The 10,649-nt window shown below is 46.2% G+C and overlaps 2 pseudogenes across 2 annotated transcripts; one reads left to right on the top strand and one right to left on the bottom strand.

Moving 5' to 3' along the window:
* Window positions 1-4,889: 4,889 nt before the first annotated feature.
* On the bottom strand, window positions 4,890-5,780 carry LOC311597114 (myeloid leukemia factor 2-like; annotated as a pseudogene). The gene has a single exon. The product of its transcript is annotated as a myeloid leukemia factor 2-like (transcript).
* Window positions 5,781-7,121: 1,341 nt separating this feature from the next.
* On the top strand, window positions 7,122-8,195 carry LOC311608920 (zinc finger protein 410-like; annotated as a pseudogene). The gene has a single exon. The product of its transcript is annotated as a zinc finger protein 410-like (transcript).
* Window positions 8,196-10,649: the final 2,454 nt, after the last annotated feature.

Genomic DNA, 10,649 nt, shown 5'->3' with positions numbered 1-10,649 from the left:
GTGTGTGTGTGTGATTTGAAAGACTACTACTGAGCAGGAATAAAAGAGAGAGACTAGGCCGTGATGGTGTAGACTGTATAGGGGAAGAATATGGCGCATACACATAGGGAAAATACATGCACATAGAGGAAAAACAGGGAAGTTCCAGTGACAACATGGCAACATGACTCATTGGCTTTTAGTAATGACATCAGCTGATGGTGGATGGGGCCTGGGGAGCACCTGGCTCTGGAATGTACACAGTTCTAACGTTCTTCCCTTTTATTGATTAGAAAAGGCTAGGAAATGTGAAGGGATGATTGGTGAGGTGGGCGTGAGGGCACTGTGCTCTTTAGACTGCTTTCTGCCATCTGGGGTCATCAACACCTTTGGGGACCCAAGAAAAGCAGAATGCTGGCCAAGGCCAGGAAGAGCAGGAGGGTTCACTCATTGTCCAGGCTCGGCAGGGCCATATGGGCCTAGGGAAGTACAGGCTGCATTGGAGCAGTTTGCAGTCTTTAATTGATTAGAAATCTTCTGGAACGTATATGATACACACACACACACACACACACACACACACACACACACACACACACACACACACACTGGAAGGTAAAGTTAAGGAGTTTTATTATTTTTTTTATCTTAGCTATACATTTGAAACTTCTATGTCCACAGTTTTAGTAGTTGGGAGAGGGGAGTCCTGAGACCAGGGAGAGAGAGAGAGAGAGAGAGAGAGAGAGAGAGAGAGAGAGAGAGAGAGAGAGACTGACTGTACCCTCAGGAATAGGCAGGTGGGGAAATAGTCTGCTGGGTGATAGGAGTACTTATCTGAAGCCCATTTGACCTGTGAGAGGTGGATCCAAGTTTACAAGGATTTTTTTAAAGTTTACAAAAAGGGATAAAAGTTTCAGATATGTTACATTAGCACTGTTTGTGCTTTGCACTGAAATCTGTATTGTAGAAAAGGCAGTAGACTCACATCTTTGTGTAGACATTGTTTTAAGACTACTTTATTTGAGGTTCCTTAAGCTTCTATCTCCTTTCTAACCCCCAGCCCCCCAATCCTAGGTAGGAGAGAAAGAAGATTAGACCAGAAAGGGGACATAGGTCTCTTAGCTACTTCCGACTGGTTAGGTCATTGGGTTCCTTGGGAGAATACTAACCTCAGTGATCAGGATATCCAGCAATCCAGCAATAGCAAACTGCAACTGCTGAAGCGGGAAGAACCAGCAGCCGTTTTCCTTCTCCATTCATCACCTCAAAGCTCTCACTCCACCCCCCGCCCCCACCCCCTTCTCTGGACCATTTATACACTTTCTGACTCCTCAAAATTAAACTGTTTCCAGTTGGCAAAGACCGGGCCCCTCTCTGAGCCACATGAGGCAATTATCAGCTGTGGATAAACTAAGGTGGTCCCACATCCCACACTTGGGATTAAAACAAAAACACATTTCCACAACATAACTGAGTTGTTAAAGAACCCAAAACTTCCACTATACCTTTGAGCCATAGTAGGAGCTTGGGAACCCCAAAATGATTCTGGGTTAAAAGCTTTAATCTCTTTCACAAGGGCTGGATACATAGATTGGACCAAGATGTTTTTTAGCACAGTGAGAAACACTTTTAAGTCTGCATTAGAAAACAATCGAAAGAAATGTCAAATCTTGAGCTTGTGACTATGGTAATGGTGATCAGTGCTCAACAGTGCTAGATCAATAGCTTATCAAAACTCCATTTATGAGCGTTAAAACTCTGAACTTTTGCCGAGTGTGGTGGCGCATGCCTTTAATCCCAGCACTTCGGAGGCAGAGGCAGGTGGATGGCTATGAGTTTGAGGCCAGCCTGGTCTACAAAGTGAGTCTAGGACAGCCAAGGCTACACAAAGAAACCTTGTCTCGAAAAACCAAAAAAAAAACCCAAAACCAAAACAAACAAACAAACAAACACTTCTGAACTTGTGAAGTTTTAGTATAACAATAGCATGGAGAGGGAAAGAAATCTGAAACAGTTCTCGTTTTTACCTATAACTTAAAACATTTTCTTAGAGCTTTATAAATTGCATTTGCATACCTTAAAACACTTGTTTTTAGACCTTTACAACTCACTTAAGCTTTCATATCTGTGGAGAGCGTCTCTTGTATACTGCATGGAAGCATCATCTGTCAATAAAGCTGATGTCCTATTAGCTGAGGCAGGATATGAAGAGGTGGGAGTTCCGGCAGGAGGGATGAGCTTTGGGAGAGAGTGAGAGACCGGGATTTTCACCCACAGACTCTGAGAAGGAAGGGCACAAGAAACCGAGGCGAGGCGACCAGTCATGTGGCACACATTAAATAGGATAAATGGGTAATTTAAGTTATGAGCTAGTTGGGGGACAAGCCAAACCTTATGGCCTAGGCATTTGTTCATAAGTAATACAGTCTCAGGGTCGGTATTTCCGGGACTGGGGCGTGGAGAAGAGCCCGAGGCTACACTGGCTATTAGAATCCAGGCTTAGAGAAGGATGGTTTAGCACAGCGGTCAGGCCGCTCTGTGAGTGGAGCAGCCGAAGCCGAAGAAGCCAGGCTGGCTACCTGAGCCAGCTAACGGTGGGAGCAGGAAATTGCAGAGAGGCCGAGTGCAGGAATGAAGGCCTGGTTAGCCTCTGGGAGAGCGGAGCCTCAGGGCCACCAGCAAACACTTCCCAAAGCCTGGTGATGCAGTTTCCTAGCCTGGCAGAAGGTGTGGGGCTCTTTTAAGAGGGAGCCTGAGACTAATGGCTGCCCCTGGGCGAAGGCCGGAAGTTGCAAGAGGCTTAGCCATGGCTGGCAGAAGGCAAAACCAGTGGGGCAGCCTGCTACACCAACGCCAGGAGCTAGCAGCCTGCTGTGCTGCTGTGCTGTGTTGTTCTAGCTGAGCTGCGGAGAGACATGGCTGCTGTGTGGAAATGGCGGAAATAGCTGAGGAGTCAACAGACTTGGTAAGATACTTGGAAAGTCCTTAAGGAAAAAGTTGGAGATTAAACTGAGAAATATTTTCTGTGTTAAAAAGTGGAAAAGGCAATGCATTCTGGGTCCCATACGATTCTGTTTACCTTATCAGATGATGATTACAATTTTATATATGCTTTTTAAGAGAAATCAGAACAGAACAAACTTAGAGAAGAAACACACTAAAAGATTAAATGCTAAAAAGGAGACTCTAGAACAGAGATTAGAAGATTTTAAAAATCAGAATAAAGAATCTTCAGAGGAAGAAAAGGAGAAAAACGAAACATGGAGGCAAGCCTTAGAGAAGAAATTACAAAGAAGTATAAATAAAATTGAGGAAGATACTAAGACAGAGACAGAGGACAGAAGGTCCGAACCTACAGTACCACCCTTTAACAAGATTCCAAAGGGGCAGTCTATATTTGCTTCAAAAAAAAAAACAAAACAAACAAACAAAAAAAAAAAAAACAAAAAAAAACCCAAAAACCCAAAACCCCTAAAATTTGTTCCCAGACAAATCCACAGGGTCATCAAGAATTTGGGTGGCAGTCTATGGAGACACAAGATTTAAAAAGATTTAAGGAAGCAGAAACACATATGGCTTCCATTCACCATATGTCAAACAGATACTTAATAACTGAGATATGCAAAGTCATACAATTCCAAAAGATTGGGAAGATTTGATGACAGCCATCTTAGAGCCTGGCCCCCAGCTACAATGGTTAACATAGTGGAAGGGTGAGGCTTCAAGTCACGAAGCAACAAAACAGGACTGGGGCATCACTCCTGTCAGGGATCAGTCACTAGGTGAAGGGCCGTATTCTGGCTGAGAGTATAGATTACCCTTGATGATGTTGTCTTAGAACAATGTGCTTGGGACAAGATTGGTCAACAGAGATGAGCTGAATCACTTACAGAGATAACCCAGGGTTCAAATGAACTGTTCATTGGCTTTTTACACAGATTAACTACAGCCCCAAATAGAGCAATATCTGATCCAACTGCTAGAAAAAGTTTCTTTGAATCTTTAGCCTTTGAAAATGCTAATTCTGAATGCAAAAAGGCTATTAAGCTGTTAAGGGACAGATCTTCACTTCTTTATGAATGGTTTAAAACTACTACAGATATAGAATCTAATGCTCACCATTCAGTTGTGGCTGGATAAACAATTACAGGAGACATAAAAACATAAAATGCCCAATACTGTGACTATGAAAGATCAGGTCATTCCCTAAAAGACTGTATATGAATAGTTACTAAGGATACATTTTTCTATAATAATAATAATAATAATAATTAGAACATTTCCTGTGAAATGTAGTATATGTGAAAGGAAGGGACATAAGGCTCATGAATATAGGATATCCAAAGATATACAAGGCAAACTCTGTTTTGTTGTTGTTGTTGTTGTTTTTTTTTTACTTTTTTTTCATTCTCCTTTATTCCATAAACACCTAGTTACAAGTTGCACAAATCATTTATTTTATAACGGCAGCGAAGGGTATAGGAAAGTGTCTTGTGATGTTGGGGGTGGGAGAAGGGACCAAGAGTTGGGAACTAGTCCATCCCTTCCACAGCCCTGATAGGACCATAGCATGTGCAGTGGGGCTCGAAGGGTCTAGGGGGGCTGAGGGATGGAGATCCCTAAACTCAGAGCTTGCCCCCCCCAAAAAAACCTTCAATGTGTGGCAGGGGTTCAAGGAAAGACGAGGTGGCTTAGAGATGGAGCAGCAAAATGAAAACTCAAGTTAGTGGATACAAGATGGCTGGGGTCATCATGGTGAGGAGATAAAACATGGAAACAGTAGGTAAAGGGGACAGTCGAAGGTTCTCCCTGAGACCCCCAGGGAGAGGTGGGGGCCAACTTGCCTGCTAATTTAATATTAAATTGGGATGGAAGTTGGAAAGGACAAAGTTATTTCAAGGGATCATTTCTCAGCCTCTCAGCCTGTACAAGAGAAGCTGAGAGCCGGGGGGGGGGGGGGGAGTGAGGGGCAGGATTGGGGGGGCAGGGGGCTTCAGGTCCCTGGGTCTGGGACTGTCAGGTCCCTGGATAGGCATACGGGAAGTCCCTCAGCCCTTCGTCCCCCACCCACAGATGCCTTATGCCAGAGGACGTTGCTGCCTGAATCGGCATGTCTCTCTTCACCATTTATCATCCAATGCGGCTGCCTCTGTTTTATGTAGGTTGATGTAGTCCTGCTCTTCTTCCTGGTCCCCTGTGCGATGGTTTCAGGAGCACTGGAGGATGTAAGCCCTGTACCGAATGTGATACCCAATGGACATCTGATCTAGACCACTGTCTGAGTCCTCCGTGTCTCCTGGCTCCCGCCTGAGTCACAGCACATCTCAGATGTCTCCTGGTAAACCTTGGGGGCACCATCGCCCATGTTGGAGCAGGAGATGACAGAAGAGGAAGAAAGAGTCTGGCAGCCACGTGTTCCATGTTCCCAATCATGTCATTCATCATCCCAAACGTGTCCATGAAGCCATCAGACATTTCCCTCATCCCGAAGGGAGAGACAGCCCTAGTCTGCACCCTGTGCCTGGCAAGCCTGGTTGCTGGCATGGTACCATCTGTGATGCTAAGGAAAGGGATATAGCCAAAGCCACCTGACACCATGCAGCTTCATATGCTAATGGGTGAATTGCGAAGGGGTCCATCAGGAACATGGGATCCTTGTGCTCCACGTCCTTCATGAAGCAGAACATCCAGATCTCAGCTCCAGGGGGCTCCACACGGTCCCGACTCAGGCACAGCGGCCCTTTCTGCCGGCCACTTCTCCTGATGCTACAGGAACAGGGTTGTGGCCCGGGACGCAGGGATTGGTCTGCGCAGGAGCTTCTCATCTCGCCCACTGCCTCCTGCTTCAGCTGCCACCTCCGTATCTCCAATGCCTTTTTATTCCAAGACAGGGTTTCTCTGTGTACCCCTGGCTGTCCTGGAACTTGCTTTGTAGACCAGGCTGCCATCAGACTTACAGAGATCCACCAGCATCTGCCTCCCAAGTGTTGGGATTAAAGGCATGTACCACCACCACCTGGCTTTCCAAGGCAAGTCCTTAATGTTGAAAATTGACTAGGAGGCTTTGCTCAAGGCCCACTGAAAAACAACTTGCTTACCAAGGAAAAACTATTCTGAAAAAAACAACTGGAAAAATCAAGGCCTGATAGGACAGAGCTGCTCAAAATGTAAATAAATCATTTAGCAGAGATAAAGCAGTTCCTATGGATAGAACAAAAGGTCCTATCCTAAGACACCAAGAAACAGATATTTGGCAGACTTACTACAAATTATAAGAGACAGAAGTTAAAATTACAGTTAGGTGGAATGGAAATTGGAGGCATAGTGGATACAGAATAACAGTAATTTCACAAGATTCCTGAAATCAAGCTTGGCCCCTTTAAAGGGTATCTACACAGGTCCTAGGAGTTGGGACATTGTCTCAGATAAAACACACTCTAAATGGGTTAAGTGCATAGGACTGGAAGGTTAAATAGGAAAACTAAGGCCGTATGTGGCTAATATAGCCATAAGTCCATGGGGAAGAGATCTATTCCAACAGTGGGAACCACAGATTAGCATTCCTCCAATGTTAGAGACAGGCTAGAAAAAGCCGAGGTTCCTGATGAAGAAATTAAAAAATGTTATCGAAGCCAGTTATAGGCTTCCATAAGCTGTCCATAAGCAGGAACGTGCAGAGATTGACTCTTCAACTTTATATGGGGGAGCCACTGCTGGGACATCCCTATAGGGCTTGGCTGACCAACCTGTTCAGTTGAGCAACGGCCTGTGACAAAGGAAAAAATTACAGGCACTAGAAGATCTGGTCCAAGAGTAGCTGGAAGCTTAATATAGAAAACAGTCTATATATTGGAATTCTCGTGTGTTTGTCATTAAAAAGAAACCTGGCAAGGAGGATGTTGACAGATCTGAGAACAATTAATGAAATCACGGGCGTGTGTGTATGAAATTTGGGACTGACTGACAGACAGACAGCTGCCCTGGACTGAAAGGTTAAATTGATTACCAACTTAGTTCAGCATCCTACAGGAAAAACATAATGCTTCTTAAAGGGATGTAAGCATATCAAGAAAGTGTCATTGACTCTGAGTTAGATGCGAGCCTGTCCCCCAAACAGCTACAGGATTTCAGAAGCTGAATCAATGTTATCGGATGTGTTAGAATCCAATCCAGAGCTCCTGGTCCAGTTAGTTGAGAATACCTCCATCCCTTGGGACAAGGGCTAGCAGAATCAGAAGCTACAGTCATTACTTGCTTCTCTCTCCTTCCTCAGAATGTGGTCAGCTAATGTTACCAGATGATATTCCAGATCATACTAATTCCTCCAAGGAGGTCCCTTCTTCAGTTGTTTTGAGGTGCCTTCAGGTGAATGTGGGCCCAGACAGAGAAGAGACAAGGGCTCTGACTGTACAGAAGTCTCTAGAGTTCCCCCCCCTCCCCACTCCAGAGTCTCCTAGTTTGTTGCAAGATCTACAGCCAAGAGATAGCACTTCTTTTATTCTTCTTAAACTAACAAGAGCAGGGCTGGGCTCTTCGGCTGAGCACGGAGTGTCTGCACGGGAGGAGACAGAGGATTCAGGGAATGACCACCTCTCTGGAGGAGAGCACAGACTGTAGGTTCCTCCAGGGTCAGGAATTGGCCCGCAACAGTTTGATTGCTGCCACTCGCTCACAATTGGCAGAGAATGCAAAACTCAGCAGCAATGGAGAAAACCTCCACCTTGCTCCTGGCGACAGGCAACCCAAAGATCCTGGGTCCCTTCCTCCAGTGGAAAAGAAGCTCAAGTGCACAGTTGAAGGCTGCGACTGGACATTTGTGTGGCCACCTTAGAACTCGTTGAGATAAGCGCTTCCTCCCCTGCCCTGCGGAAGAATGTGGGGAAAGCTTTTACCTGCTGCAGAGGCTGATGGTGCACGCGAGGACACGCAACGGGGAGAAACCCTTTATGTGCCGTGAGTCTGGGTGTGGTAAGCAGCTCACTGTAGCTGGACACATGAGGAACCACCGTCGTATCCACACGGGAGAGAAGCCTTTCCTGTGTGAAGGCCAGGGGTGCGGCCGTTCCTTTGCTGAGTATTCAAGCCTCTGGTGGTTCACTCAGGAGAGAAACCTCATCAGGGCCAAGTCTGCGGGAAGACCTTTTCTCAGAGTGCGAGCAGAAATGTGCATTTGAGAAAGCATCACTGGCAGTTGGGAACAACTGGGAGTCAAGAACAGGAACAAACTGCTGAGCCACTGATGGCAGTCGTTTGCTTGGTGAGGCTTCGGTTCCCCGCAAAAAACCTCATGTCTATGAATTCCCGGTCCAGCCTCAGTGCAAAGTCCTTTAATCTATCAAATCCCAATTCTATCCTCGGAGTTGATGATGAGGTGCTTACTGAAGGATCCTCACGTGCCCTGTCTTCAGTGCCCGATGTGACACATCGCTTGGTGATTTAGCTGAAAGACGGGCATGGGTATGCTGACTCCCACAGGAGTGGCCCTGATGAGGTTTCTCTCCTGAGTGAATCACCAGAGGCTCGAATACTCAGCAAAGAAACTGCCGCACCCTGGTCCCAATGTGCATCAGGGAAACAGATCCAAAAAGCTCCATTCTGCCAGAACCAAAGTCTGTGAAGGACAAAGACCTAGCCTCGCCTCTGCTCATCTTCTCCGGCGGAGAAGAGCGATGTCTGAGGTGCTCTTTTCAACCTCCGTCAGATCCAGACAAAGAGTAAAGCATTAACTGTGGCCTGGATACCCGTAGCTGCCTCTCTTCTCAGTACAATATTTTGGGATAGGCTTCTCCCAGAAGCAAGTTCAATTAGGTGCTGCTGAAGATTTCCCTTGTGACTGCTGAGGTTTTTCCTTTTGAAGAGTTCTCACGTAGACCCAGCTGTCTTTTCCAACGGTTGAACGCTGCCCTGCTTCCAACTTCACCAGGACATTGAGTTTTCAAGATGCCTTGTTGCTTTGAAGAAGGGAGGGATGCCAATTGCTCTGTGGCATCGCACTCTCCCTTTAGCGACCCCAGTAAAAGACTCTCAGTCATTGGGCTGTAAAAACTAAATTACTTGAATCTCCCCTTGGCTCAGGTTAAGGTACCAACCTGTCCTGTACACCTCTACATGGTCATTTTTTGTTTTGTTTATGAGACTTAAAATAGCATGTTATGAGGGGGTTTTGTTTATTTGTTGTTTTTAAATTAAAAACCACATGATCTAGAGTTCAGTTTTCCTTTTAAATAAACAAAACAACTTAATAATAATAAAAAAAAATCATTTGGCCAATGGGCTCTTTACAGACCATAATCCAACTGCCTTCTTTGTTACCTAAGGTATAATCTATTATAGTGATTGACTTAAAATGTTGCTTTTTCTCAATACCTCTTGCAAAACAAAATAGAGTAAGTCATCTGAGTCATTTGAGTCAGAACAGCTGAGTTGAAGCAGCCAGCTATGAGCTCAGAAACAAGAAAGGGTGAGCTTATTAAACAGTAAGTCTCAGGAGGCTGTAAGCATTCTAGGCCTAAGTTAGATTGCATGGAGGCTGGAAGCTTCCAAGACTAGGCTGTAGGCTGGATGGATAAAAAGATAGCACAGTGGGACTGCAGGCAACCTGTAGTTCCTAGGGCAAGGTGAGAGGAAGCTAGGAGAGAGCAGGTAAAAAGGGAAACAGGGTGTGTCTTGAGTAGAGAGGACCCAGGTGGGTGTGGCAAGCTAGAGCTGAGAGAAAATTGGCCACCTGGTGGGTGCCCCAAGGCTGCAGCAGGCAGCAAAAGCTGGAGAGACAGTTACGGCATAGACAAGAGAGAGTACTGGCTAAGGGACAAGGAGGAACTCCTCCTGAGGGAGGGTTCTAATATCATAGATGCCATGAGGTGTAGAGCAGCTGTAGGACTCCCAAGAGGGAGCTGAGAGATAGGAGGGATACGGTTGAAGAGGCTCAGAAGGACTTAAGGATGCCACAGGACTTGGCAGGCAGCTCCTAGGGGGAGGCAAGGAAAGACAGAACGTAAAAGGGAGGGTACCACCGGTCATGGTGGCACATGTCCTTAATCCCAGCACTCGGGAGGCAGAGGCAGGTAGATTGCTGTGAGTTCAAGGCTAGCCTGGTCTACAAAGCTAGTCTAGGACAGCCAAGGCTACACAGAGAAACCCTGCGATGGGGGATGAGGGGGGAGATCCACATGGGTATAGCAGGCCAGAGGTGTAGCAGGCTGTGGGAGGCAGAGAAACATGTGGAAACCCACGTGGGGGACATAGCAGTCCCCAGAGAGACGAGAGACAGATGGCTAGAGCAGGTAGTGGGCAGTGACCGCTGAAGAAGTGGACTCTAGAATGTGTAATTAAATTTTGTGTGGGGCAGAAACCAGCAGACGCAACTGATCTGTACATACCTTAGGAGAGGACACTTCATGGGGAACAGAGAGATTCACAAGCCAGGGAGGGGTGTGCACCCTGTGGCTGGCCTACTCTTTGGCTTTCTGCCTCCCCTGCTAAGGCTAGCACCCACTTTGCAACAAACTTGTAGATCCATCAACTGTAACTCAAACATAGGACATTTATACAGTGTGTGTGTGTGTGTGTGTGTGTGTGTGTGTGTGTGTGTGTGACCAAACAAAAACAAACAGGGCTTGTAGCAGAGAGAAGATACATAGGGAATGGGGAGCTTCCCGTGAACCCCCATC

This window comes from Acomys minous (genome assembly GCF_964271855.1).
Source record: "Acomys minous genome assembly, chromosome: 1".
Taxonomy (NCBI): Eukaryota; Metazoa; Chordata; class Mammalia; order Rodentia; family Muridae; genus Acomys; species Acomys minous.
The sequence above is the reverse complement of the archived record's forward strand: the minus strand, read 5'-3'. Positions and strand labels throughout refer to the sequence as shown.